The sequence below is a fragment of the Chinchilla lanigera genome, unplaced genomic scaffold (assembly GCF_000276665.1).
Source record: "Chinchilla lanigera isolate Chin_1 unplaced genomic scaffold, ChiLan1.0 scaffold00008, whole genome shotgun sequence".
NCBI lineage: Eukaryota > Metazoa > Chordata > Mammalia > Rodentia > Chinchillidae > Chinchilla > Chinchilla lanigera.
The window spans coordinates 22,970,586-22,981,051 of NW_004955409.1; the positions used below are offsets into that span (position 1 = coordinate 22,970,586).

At 46.3% G+C, this 10,466-nt stretch overlaps 1 pseudogene; it reads left to right on the plus strand.

Moving 5' to 3' along the window:
• The first annotated feature begins 5,018 nt into the window (after positions 1–5,018).
• Positions 5,019–7,450, plus strand: LOC102018901 (annotated as a pseudogene).
• The last annotated feature ends 3,016 nt before the right edge of the window (positions 7,451–10,466 follow it).

Below are 10,466 nucleotides of genomic sequence, written 5' to 3' on the forward strand. Positions count from 1 at the left end.
GGTGAAAGGTAGGCAACATCAAACTTGTAAAAGGACAGAACATGAACCCAAGGTGACAGCCAGTTCCTCATCCCAAGACCCAGCACATGCCATCTTCTGGGAGCCTTGGTCATTACAAGCAGGGCATGAGAAGAACCAGCTTCCAATGTCTGTTTCCATTTCAGGAGAGAAGTGCTCACAGGGACACCCTCGGGCAGCTGTAGGACCCAAGCACCAAACTTCCAGATGTGCTTCTCCAGAGGCTTGGAGCCTTAGGGGCAGTGATGGAAGAGAGGGCTGGTGGGTGGGGTGGGAAGGCTGGGCTGGGAGTTGGTGGAAGGCAGAGGGGGCAGGAAAGAATGGCGTGGGGGCAATGGGGGATGAATGAGCACAGAGGACCCTCACCAGGGGAACATTAGTAAGTCATGTTTTAAAAATAAGCCACTTACACAGAGTTCTGCTTACAAAACCCATCACTTGAAAGGACAATCCAGTGGCAGTTAGTCCACTGTGGGATTTGTAGCATATTTATCATCTCAAGGGGAAAACTGTGTAACCCATAGGCATTCACAACCACTCATATCTCTGCACGTAGCCTATCTGCAACTGGCCCTCACATGGAGTTATCCAATGTGACCTTTTATAAGTGGCTTCCTTTGCTCAGCAGATGGTTTCCAGGCTTCTACCATGTAGCAGAGCTGGAGAGCCTCCACAACTTCTCATGACTGCATTATATCTAACTGTTTCCCCTGTGCAAATGAAAAGTTAGACACTTCCAACATTCAGTGGCACAAAATAAGTATTTTCATTCCAAAAGTTACAAACAGGGCAATACAAAGGATTGGGACCAAAGCAACTCCAAAATGCAACAGGGCAAACATTAAGTCCTTATAATTCCATGTCCAGCATCTGAAGCAATCTGTAACAAATTCTGAGCTCCAAAGGGCTCAAGTGACTCCACCCCAATGGTGCTTCTGATGGTTGTAGCTCCCAAGGCTTCTGTCTTGGGCCTGCTTTGCTCCCTCCTTGCAACTTTCCTTAGATGACCCATGTTCCTGGCTTTCCCAAACTTCTGGGGTCTCCACGGCACCTTCAGCTTCACACAGCTTCACACACTGCCCTCTCAGGGGCACACTGCCTGGTCTCCCAGGACTTCTGATATCAAGGTGCAAGCCTTTTGAACCCTATAACTCTTGCATTCTGCATGAACCTACAACTAGTGCCATGTGGATGATGCCAAGGTCTGCTGCCAGCTAGAGCTGTACCCAGGCTTTCCTCTTTTTGGCCATAGGGGTTGAGTGCCTGGATCTCTGGACATTGTGAATCCAATTCTGAGGAACAAATTTTCTATGCTCTTGCCAGTCTGGAACCTGGTGTAGCCACTGTCATTCTGGAACATGGTGCTCTGTGGGTTTCTCCTTAAAGCAAAGTCTTTCATCTTCACAGTTCTGAGGCTGCAAGGAGTGAATACTTGTTGCTTCTTATGATGCCCTCAGGTCATTTTTATGTTACTTCTCAGCAGTCAAGACCTCCTCAGCTCTATTTTTGCATTCCACAGCTTTACTGGAGCTTTCTATCTGGCCAGACTCCCATTTTAAATCATATGGCTCTTTGCTCTTAATTCTTAACATAGATCTGGCTAAAAGCCCCTAATAATAGCCATGCCACTGCCTTGACACCTCAACATTCAACTGCTTTGAAATTTCTTCTTCCAGATTAATTAGTCCATTGCCTTTAATCTCAGTCTCAGGCAAAGTCTCTTGACAGGAGCAAAATGCCGATAAACTTTTTGCCAAGACGTAGCACACATCATCTGGAGTCCAGCACCCAATGCAGTCCTCCTTCCCGGCAGAAACCTCTGAGCCTGATCTTCACTAGCAGGATTCCTGTCAGCCTCTTGGTCTTCAGAGCTCTGACCAGAATCTCCCATACAGAACAGCTTAAGCTGTCCCAGCTGTACTCTTTCAGACAACATCTCTGAACCTTTCCAATCTTTTCCTACAAGCCATTCCCAAAGGCTCTTGAACCATATGGCCAAGTATAGTCCCAGCAACAACCCCACTTCTCTGACACCAACTTCTGTCCTGGTTACGTTTCTCTTGGTGCTGAGACAAAGTACTTGACACCAAAAGTTAAGGAAGGAAAGGTTTATTTAGCTCACAGTGTGTGTGAAGGTTTCAGTCAGTAATCAGCTGGTTCCAAAATAGGGTGGCATGGCACAGGGCCAACACTTCATGGTGGCAGAAGACAGCAAAAGCAACAAGAGTAAAGAAGGGGAAGACCAAGCCTCTTTTCCTCCCTTATGCTGTAAGCAGGCTATGCACCCCCTGCCCACAGGTGTAGCACTCACACCATCTTCATGCCATCCTCTTGCACAGAATGAGTATGTTTACAAAGTAAGGACCCTTGCCCCCTGCTGAGTCAGTTAAACTTCCAAACTTCTCAAGTTGACATGATGTACCAACCATTACGTATGGATAGGACATATTTCTTTTCCCACCCACCCATTAAGTGGTGACCATTGGGATGGTTTCCTCTAGTGAGTGACATTTCCTGGTAGCTCATCTGTCCTGTGGCAGCAGGTTAACTTATTCACCCCATTCACAGATAAGGAGCCAGAGGATGTCAAGAATTTGCCCAGGTAAGAGCTAGCAGTTTGGGACATGGGCCTTGAGCATCAGGTTTAAGGCTTCCAAAGTCATAGACAGAAATATCTCCAAGATACCAAAGGTTGTTCGATGGTAGTGCCTGCTTCACACTCCCCAACTTCCCAGTTACCCTCTTTCCTGCTCTTCTGGATTCATCTACATCGGCCACTTAGTTCATTCTTCCATAGAAATTATGGACTTATACCTCCACGTGTGCATTCACAACTGATGGAATACTCTGTCCCACTCATTTGAATTGTCATTTCCCTTATGAGTATGTTACATCCCTATGTGCACTTGCATTAAGTTTTCAGAATTTTCCAGGCCTTTGAACCTTTCATATTTTCTCTTTCTGTGGAATCCTTTTCCTCAACTTCTAGAGCCATGCTCCAAAGAGAACCATGTAGACATCCCTGAAAGTTGACCACCCAGAAAAAAGATTCTACCATGACTCCCTTTTCTCCTTTTTCCAACAGAAGGTAGGGGAAAGTTAATCCCCAAAACTGGGGAATTTATCAGGGAACTCCCTAACCTGAGTATCCAAAGCAAAGGCAGGGTGGGCTGGGCACATACGCCTCTTCCTTATGCAGGAGCAGACAGTTTCACTTACCACAAGGCCTCTACCACAGCCCCTTGTTGAATTTCCTCTAGCAATAAGGCGGTTGGTTCTTGGTGCTTCAGAACTAAAGATCATCAAGTGATAAGCTGAAAAGCAGTGATAAGTGCTCTTACTTAGCATGACTCAGGCCCTGGGTTCAATCCCAGGGCAGGGGGAGAGAGATAGATAGAGAGACAGAGAGACAGAGAGAGATAGAGACACAGAGACACAGAGACAGGCACAGAGACAGAGACATGGAAAGGGGCAGAAACACAAAGACAGAGAGAGAGAGATATGCACTCTGATCTCCAACTATGGTATTCTTAAAAGTACAGTGAGTAGTGGAGGAGAAAAATATATTCCAGATTTTTTTCTCCAAGGAACAAAATATATAGCATTTTCTGGACTATGTTGCTTCCTAAAAATCTTGAATTGTCTGTTGGATGGATACACAGTGAGGCCAGATTGTTTTGACTTCTTTCCCATAGAAAATCAGAAATCTTCATGAGTATATTTTTTTCTAGCACCCTCATTTCTTTTATGTTCCACCAATGGTTCTCTTCCTCTTCTAAATATACTCCCCTCTGTTTTGCCTGACATTCGACCCATTCAAGGCAGACTGAAAATCTGAGAAGCCCCAGGCTCTGTGCCAGCTCTCTGAGTGCAGGGAAGGAGGCTCAGGTTTCACTGGATTCATGTACCTAAGAAAAATATTATCCCCAGTGCCTATCACATGTGGAAGAGCCAGACTGCATGACCTCTGCATTGATCAGGGACACACTGGCACAAAATTAGGGGTGAAAGAATTGAGAGCAAGGTGCACAGGAGGAAATGTTTGCATCAGCTCTCTTTTCCACCTCTTTGGCGATTCACACTCATGGTTAGAGTCTAGTTGTCACAGCACCATCGCACTAATGAGAGAAGGATCAAAATGTGGAGGGGCTGGCAGTGGAGTGGCAGGAAAGGGAATGGAAAACAAACTAAAATGTGCTACGTACATGTAGCAACTTAACACAAGAGTAAGGGCTATGTATTGAAAATATGAATGAATAACTAGGTAGAAAGAAAGAAAGAAAAAAGAAAGAGGGAGGGAGGAAGGAAGGAGGAAAAAAGCTAGCAAACAAGCAAGCATGGAATAAGGAAGGAAGGAAGGAAGGAAGGAAGGAAGGAAGGAAGGAAGGAAGGAAAGAAAGAAAGAAAGAAAGAAAGAAAGAAAGAAAGAAAAAAAGAGGACTTATGTAGGACAACTGACAGAAAATAACATCTCCGCGTATAGGAATGCAAAATTGAGGCTTACCCAAGAAAAAGCCCTACAGTGAAGGGGACGGGGAAAACATGAGATCAGAAAAGAGATGCAAGTCCATCTTGTGAGGCCAAACCCAGCTCAAGGAACCGAAACAGAGAGAAGAGCCTTGCACTGCATTATTCCCTACGAGCTGCACTCATTGGATTTCACCCTCCTCTTCAACCAGGTTATTCAAAGAGCTCTCTAGTCCCTTCTTTTGGTCCTTGAGAGCTGCAGTAAGTTCACTAATCATCCTAAGCATGCTGGTTTCAGAACAACCATCATTGCTCTACCTAAAGGTCTCTTTCCCTCTTCCCCCAGGATTTTAACCCTACATATAATACATAGTGATAGGTAAAGTGTTAAACATTATAATGTGAAATATAATAGATAGCAAAATAACTTTACTACAGACATTTAGAAATTCACTCAGGTGCTCTCCATAACATGAGAGCACAGGAGCAAGCAGAACAGCCATATCTGCCTCAAGAGAGCTCACTCACACTCCCCGGGGCTGGACTCCAACAACAAAAAGTGTCTGGCTGACCCAGCCTCCAACTGGATAGAGGCAGTAATGCTGGTGAGTCCTTTGCTCTGAGCCTGAGGAAGGAACAGAGCAGGAGCCTGTTGATGCCTTGCCATGCATGCTTGCTGGAGCTGGAGTCTACATCTCACAGAGCAAACTCATGCCTGACTTCAACCTCAATGAGTCAGAGTGGAGGGAGCTCATTGAGGAGCTGAATAGGTCAGTTCCTGACAAAGACATGAAAGACCTGTTTACTGAGGACTTTGAAGAGAAAAAGGACCCAGAGCCTCTCATTCCACCACACAAACCCTCTTGTCCCAAGACATTGATATTGACTGAATTCTCTCCAATAGGCTTTGAGCAGGAACAGTTAGGTTCCCCACAAGTGAGGGCCAGGTCTGTAGGACAGACCTTCCTAGGACCTTCATCGGCATCTGTGAACATGGATTCCCCCAGCCTTGAGGGCTCTCAGATCTGGTTCCACACCGCTGCTTAGCCCAAGGCAGACAACCCCAGTCCAAACCTGATGCTGGTGTCAGTGCAGGTCCAGACTGCACAGTGAGCCCTCACAGGTGTGGTGCTGTGTGGTTAGGTTCCGGGAGGGGCCCCTGAGCTGTCCTCTGCTCACCAGCTCCAGCAGATTGTTGCCACACCAAAGCATTAGCAGATGCTCCAGAACCCACCACAGGCTACCCCAGGCCTGGGCCCAGGACAGATGTCCATGTGTCAGTAGATAAGGTCCTCCCACGGCCCCTTAAATACCCCTTATCTGATACAGAAGCCTACTAGCCCTGCTGCCTACAATCAGGACTTCCACAGCTTTCAGCTGCTCATGATGCCTGGCGGGAATAAGAGTTCCCTTCTGCCGAGAGGCCCCTTCTTCCAGCCTGGCCATGTGTACCTGCTGAGTCACCAGCCGCCAAGTAACTTGAGTCAGAATCCCATGAATAACCAAGATCGGTGCTTAGACTATGGTCATATGAAACACCTTTCTCATTACAAAGCAGACTGCAGGCAAAGTGGCCCTGGGTCTGGCCAGATCAAGCCAGCCTTGATGGCCTATCTCCCCCAGCAGCTGCCTCATCTGAATAACAAGCAAAACCCCTTGTTTCTAATGAAACAAAGGCCAGGAAATATGCTCTTTCAGTCACTGGTTCTACCTGGCCAGAAACAGGACCTTGCCAGTGTCCTTATGCCAGCCCGTGGCCACCATGCACAACAGTGCCTCATATCTCAGCAGCCGGCACCAAGCAGCGGTCACAAAGCATCATCAGTTGCTTTTAGACCAGCAGAAAGACAGGAAGCAGCACCAGGGCCAATGGTATCAGCGGCAGCAGTGGCATCTTCTGGCAGAGCAGGAAAGCAACAATACCAGAGCCATCTGACCCCCTCCCCCCACTCCGCCCAGTATCAAAACCCAACACAAAGCTCCTTCCCACTTCAGGTTGGACAGTTCATAGGAACTGCAGCTGTCATGTCTGACATGAAGAATCTGGGTCCATCCAGCTCCGACTGTCTTCAAGTGTTCCCTCAGCTGGGAATCTGATGCAAGGGGCCCTGGACACACCTCAGTTTCTTCACTCCCCCCAGCTCAGGCCCACGAGACTGGGGTGTGGCCCAGTTTCCCAGCTGTCAGAGCATGCATCATAGCAGTCTCTATACCATGGCACTGGGCATGGCTCAGATGGTCACCCAGATCCCACGAGGCTGCCAGTGGACACGCCACATTTTAAGGCAGCCTCATGAGGGCCAGAGGGCTGCAGTGCCAGTTGCCTATGGATAGAACTCTCTGGGAAGCTCTGGTCTCTCCCAGCAGCACAAGAGGACTCTGACCTCTACCTTAACCAAGCCACCTGATCCAAGGGTGCCAGCAGCCACTAGAGGCCAGGACACCTCATGGCAACATCAGAGAATGCTGAACTTGAGCATCCAGGCCCCTGGGAGCCGCAGTGTAAGCCCCTTCACAGCTGCCTCCACTTTCCACATGCAGCAGGCCCACCTGAAGCTGTCTAGTTTGCATTTCTCCCCAGCGATGCCCAGCAGGCCCATGGCACCCATGAACTCAGCTGCTGCGGCAGGGTCTATGCTGCCCCCAGAGAGCACACAGTACAGGAGCAGTGACTCTGCCGCTGGACCTCTCCAGATGGCCCTGCAGCCGGCCTTGTCTGGCCTGAGCCCTGCAGGGCCTGAGCTGGGCGCCTCCTGCCAGAGCCCTACCTTGCAGATGGCCAGGAACACAGGATTGCACTGCACCCAGGCCTACTCTGTGTGGACTGAGGGCCAGGAGCAGCCCTTCATCTACAGTGGGCAGCCAGGTAGTGACTGGACACACCTACCTGATGGATTTCCTGCTGAAGAACAGTACTCCTGAAGAGTGGATAAATGCACTGGACAACTTTTCAGGGTCTCAGTAATGGAGAGTTTGTGCTGGCTTTACTATTTATCTAGCCTCTATTTTTGTTCTCACATGTGTAATGGGTTACTCTGAATAACCAACTGAGACCAGAATCCAAATTGGAATTTAAGAGCCTTTATTAGCCGGGCCGGCGGCTGTCAGTCTGTTCTCCACGCAGGGAGATGCTAACCAGCCCCGACCCGAAGAATGTTTGAGCTTTTAAGCTTGAAAACCACATCCTGGTTGGCACAGGTGAAAAAAGTTTTTGCAGGGGCAGAAAGCCAAACCTATCGGTTTCAGCAAGCAGGTGTTGCAAAGTTCAGAACGTTCTCAGAAGCATATATTTTTTCAAACTAAAATAACAATCAAGCACAGTTTCTCTTTCTTGGGCCAAACTGACATTTTTCCCTCCACCCAGTAGTCTAGTAATTTTTCATCCATTTTATGTGGTCACCACAACATGGAAGAAAGAGCGACTACTTTGGACCGAAAGCCCACGGCCAAGGCATCTGGGCAGGCAGAACCCAGGCTGTAGCTGAGGCCCAGCTGGTCCAGATCTGGGTGCGCAGGCCAGCAGGTTCAGTCCGTTGGCCTGGCCCGGCCCTGTGCTGCCATCACTGCCTGGTGCTGGGGCAGCAGAACAGGCTTCTAAAGGTTGTCTCTGACTCAGATGTCCAAACACCCAACAGTAGCAACATGAAATCCCATGGTGTTAGGCTGTAGACATCTGTGCCGTCGAGCTTGTCGAGCATACTCTCCAGGATTTCTACACTAGCCTCATTGTTGAGGACAGCTTTTTGTTGAAACTTTAAGAGCAGAATTATCTAATTTGTAGTAGAGAAAAGAATTTTTTAATAATTTTACACAGATTAGTGTAAATGATGGTTTAAATTGATCAAGAGGCACTGAAAACCTAGAGTTTCCTTCCAATGAGGACAGAGCCTTTGTCTTGCTCCTCTGTTTGCTCTCAGGGGAGGAGGATGACTGGAAAGTCATTTCCGTCAGTGCAAGCTGTGACTGCAGTGGCCAATGTCTTTGGTACTACACGTCCCTCCTCCTCAAATCAATTTCCTAGAGGAGACCAAACATCTTGGGAGCCTGAAGGAAGGTCTTGAGCTGGAAATGTGGAACCTGCTTTCGCTCATGGCTTGAGCCTTTCATAGAGATGTGACTTTAGGTAGATGGCTTACTCTCGCACAAAAGTGATTCCTCATCTGCTTCCTATGGCTGACCTGCCTGCCTATGCTGTTTTCGTTCTTTTGTAATGCAGAGTATTAAAGGCAGTGAGAACAGAGAATCAAAGACATTTTGAGAGTGTTTGTTTCAACAAAAAATGAGAAAAACAACTTTGGTGGGGTAAAAAAAAACTGCAGTTATCTGCCAAGATGTTCCATTACTGACCATCTCTCTCCACTCGTATTTCCACTTCCACTGAGGTGCTGTTCAAAATGTTCATGTTTTATGGAGATTTCTGTCTGAACTGAGTTCAGGGGTTAAAAAAAAAAAGTGGACTATACCCAGGCAGATATTAGAGGAGGACGTTTGGGAGGACACCCACGAAGCAGAGGCCAACAGGAACTGTTTAGATTGAGAGGAGAGAGGGAGGGAAATATGAAAAAGTAGGAAGCAGAAAAATATCAGAAAAGAGAGAGATGGAGAGCATAGACATATTCTCTACAAAGAAACATGATATATTGGGATGGAATCTTGGTCACCAAAGATTTCACTTGACCTTTGAAAGAACACACAATGCGATCTGTTCACAGCAGGGCAAAATGAAGCCGTCTTGGCAAACTCCTCCTTCAGTGGCATAAGAAGAAAACTGAGGCTAGCAAAGGGCTTCCCTTAGAAAATGCATCTTGTCAGAAATGTCAGGTTTCGCTGGATTTTTTTTTTCCTACTGCTTCTTTCAACACAGACAGTACTTGTTGGTTTTGAATGGGAACATTTTAGAAATATGTTTTATATATGATTGTTCCCACACGTATACTCAAAAAGTTGTCAGGCCAGGAAAAACAGTTTTCACCCTTCTTTTTCACATTGATTTGTAAACTCAATAAATCTTTTCAAAAATGACCTGATTCGCCCCTTGTGCAGGAGAAGAACCACTACTTGTGAGTGCTCAGAAAGTTTCCCTTGAAAGCTATGTGGTGGCTGATTGATTGTGTCAATAGGAGTTTAGAAGCTTAACTAAATCTGCTCGCCATTCTACACCCTAGGGTGGCTCATCTGCATGGTATAAAGGGGAAATGAAGGACTAATCTGCCTCTGTTCTCTGGAGGAGCTCCAGTAGTCACCTCTGAGATTCGAGAATAGACTCTGTCTTCTGCCTCTGAAACTTCAGCCATGGTAAGTCAGTCTTATGCGTTTTTATACATTTACGTGTCTTGTGTTATATCACAAGCGGATGTCCAGCTTGTGCAAGTTAGTGAGACCCTATCTCACTAACTTCTTAAAAAAGAAGAAATTAAAAATAAGAGAGCTAGGGATAAAGGTTGCTGGTACAGTGCCACTGGCTTTAATAGCCACTACTGCAAAACCAAACATAGAAAAAAAATGGTAAGTGGAAAATACTATCTAATGATAGCACTAAGGAAATATATATGAACCTCAAAACAACCCCAATAGAGCAATCAGCAAACAATAAGCAAAGCTTCATTTTCATTGTAATTCTAATAGTGATGGAAGTTTTAGGCTTTTGGAGTGACATATATTTCCAATTGTTGAATACGATTATTTAGTAGATTGTAAGGAGGAATAAAACTTTCATGATCTTCTTTCAGTGTTTTATTCCCCTGCATATTATGTATCAATACCAAATGTAAAATCTCAAGCGATGAACATCCATTTTTTTGTGGGTGACAGTCAAGACAAAGGTGAATGAACACACTCGTTTTGAACTACATGTTCTGTGGTTTTGTGGTTTTCTTTTCCTTGTTCTTTCTTTCTTTCTTTTTTTCTCTCTCTTTCTTTCTTTCTTTCCTTCCTTCCTTCTTGTTCATTTGTTTGTTTGTCTTTGAGATGGGGTCTTCCTA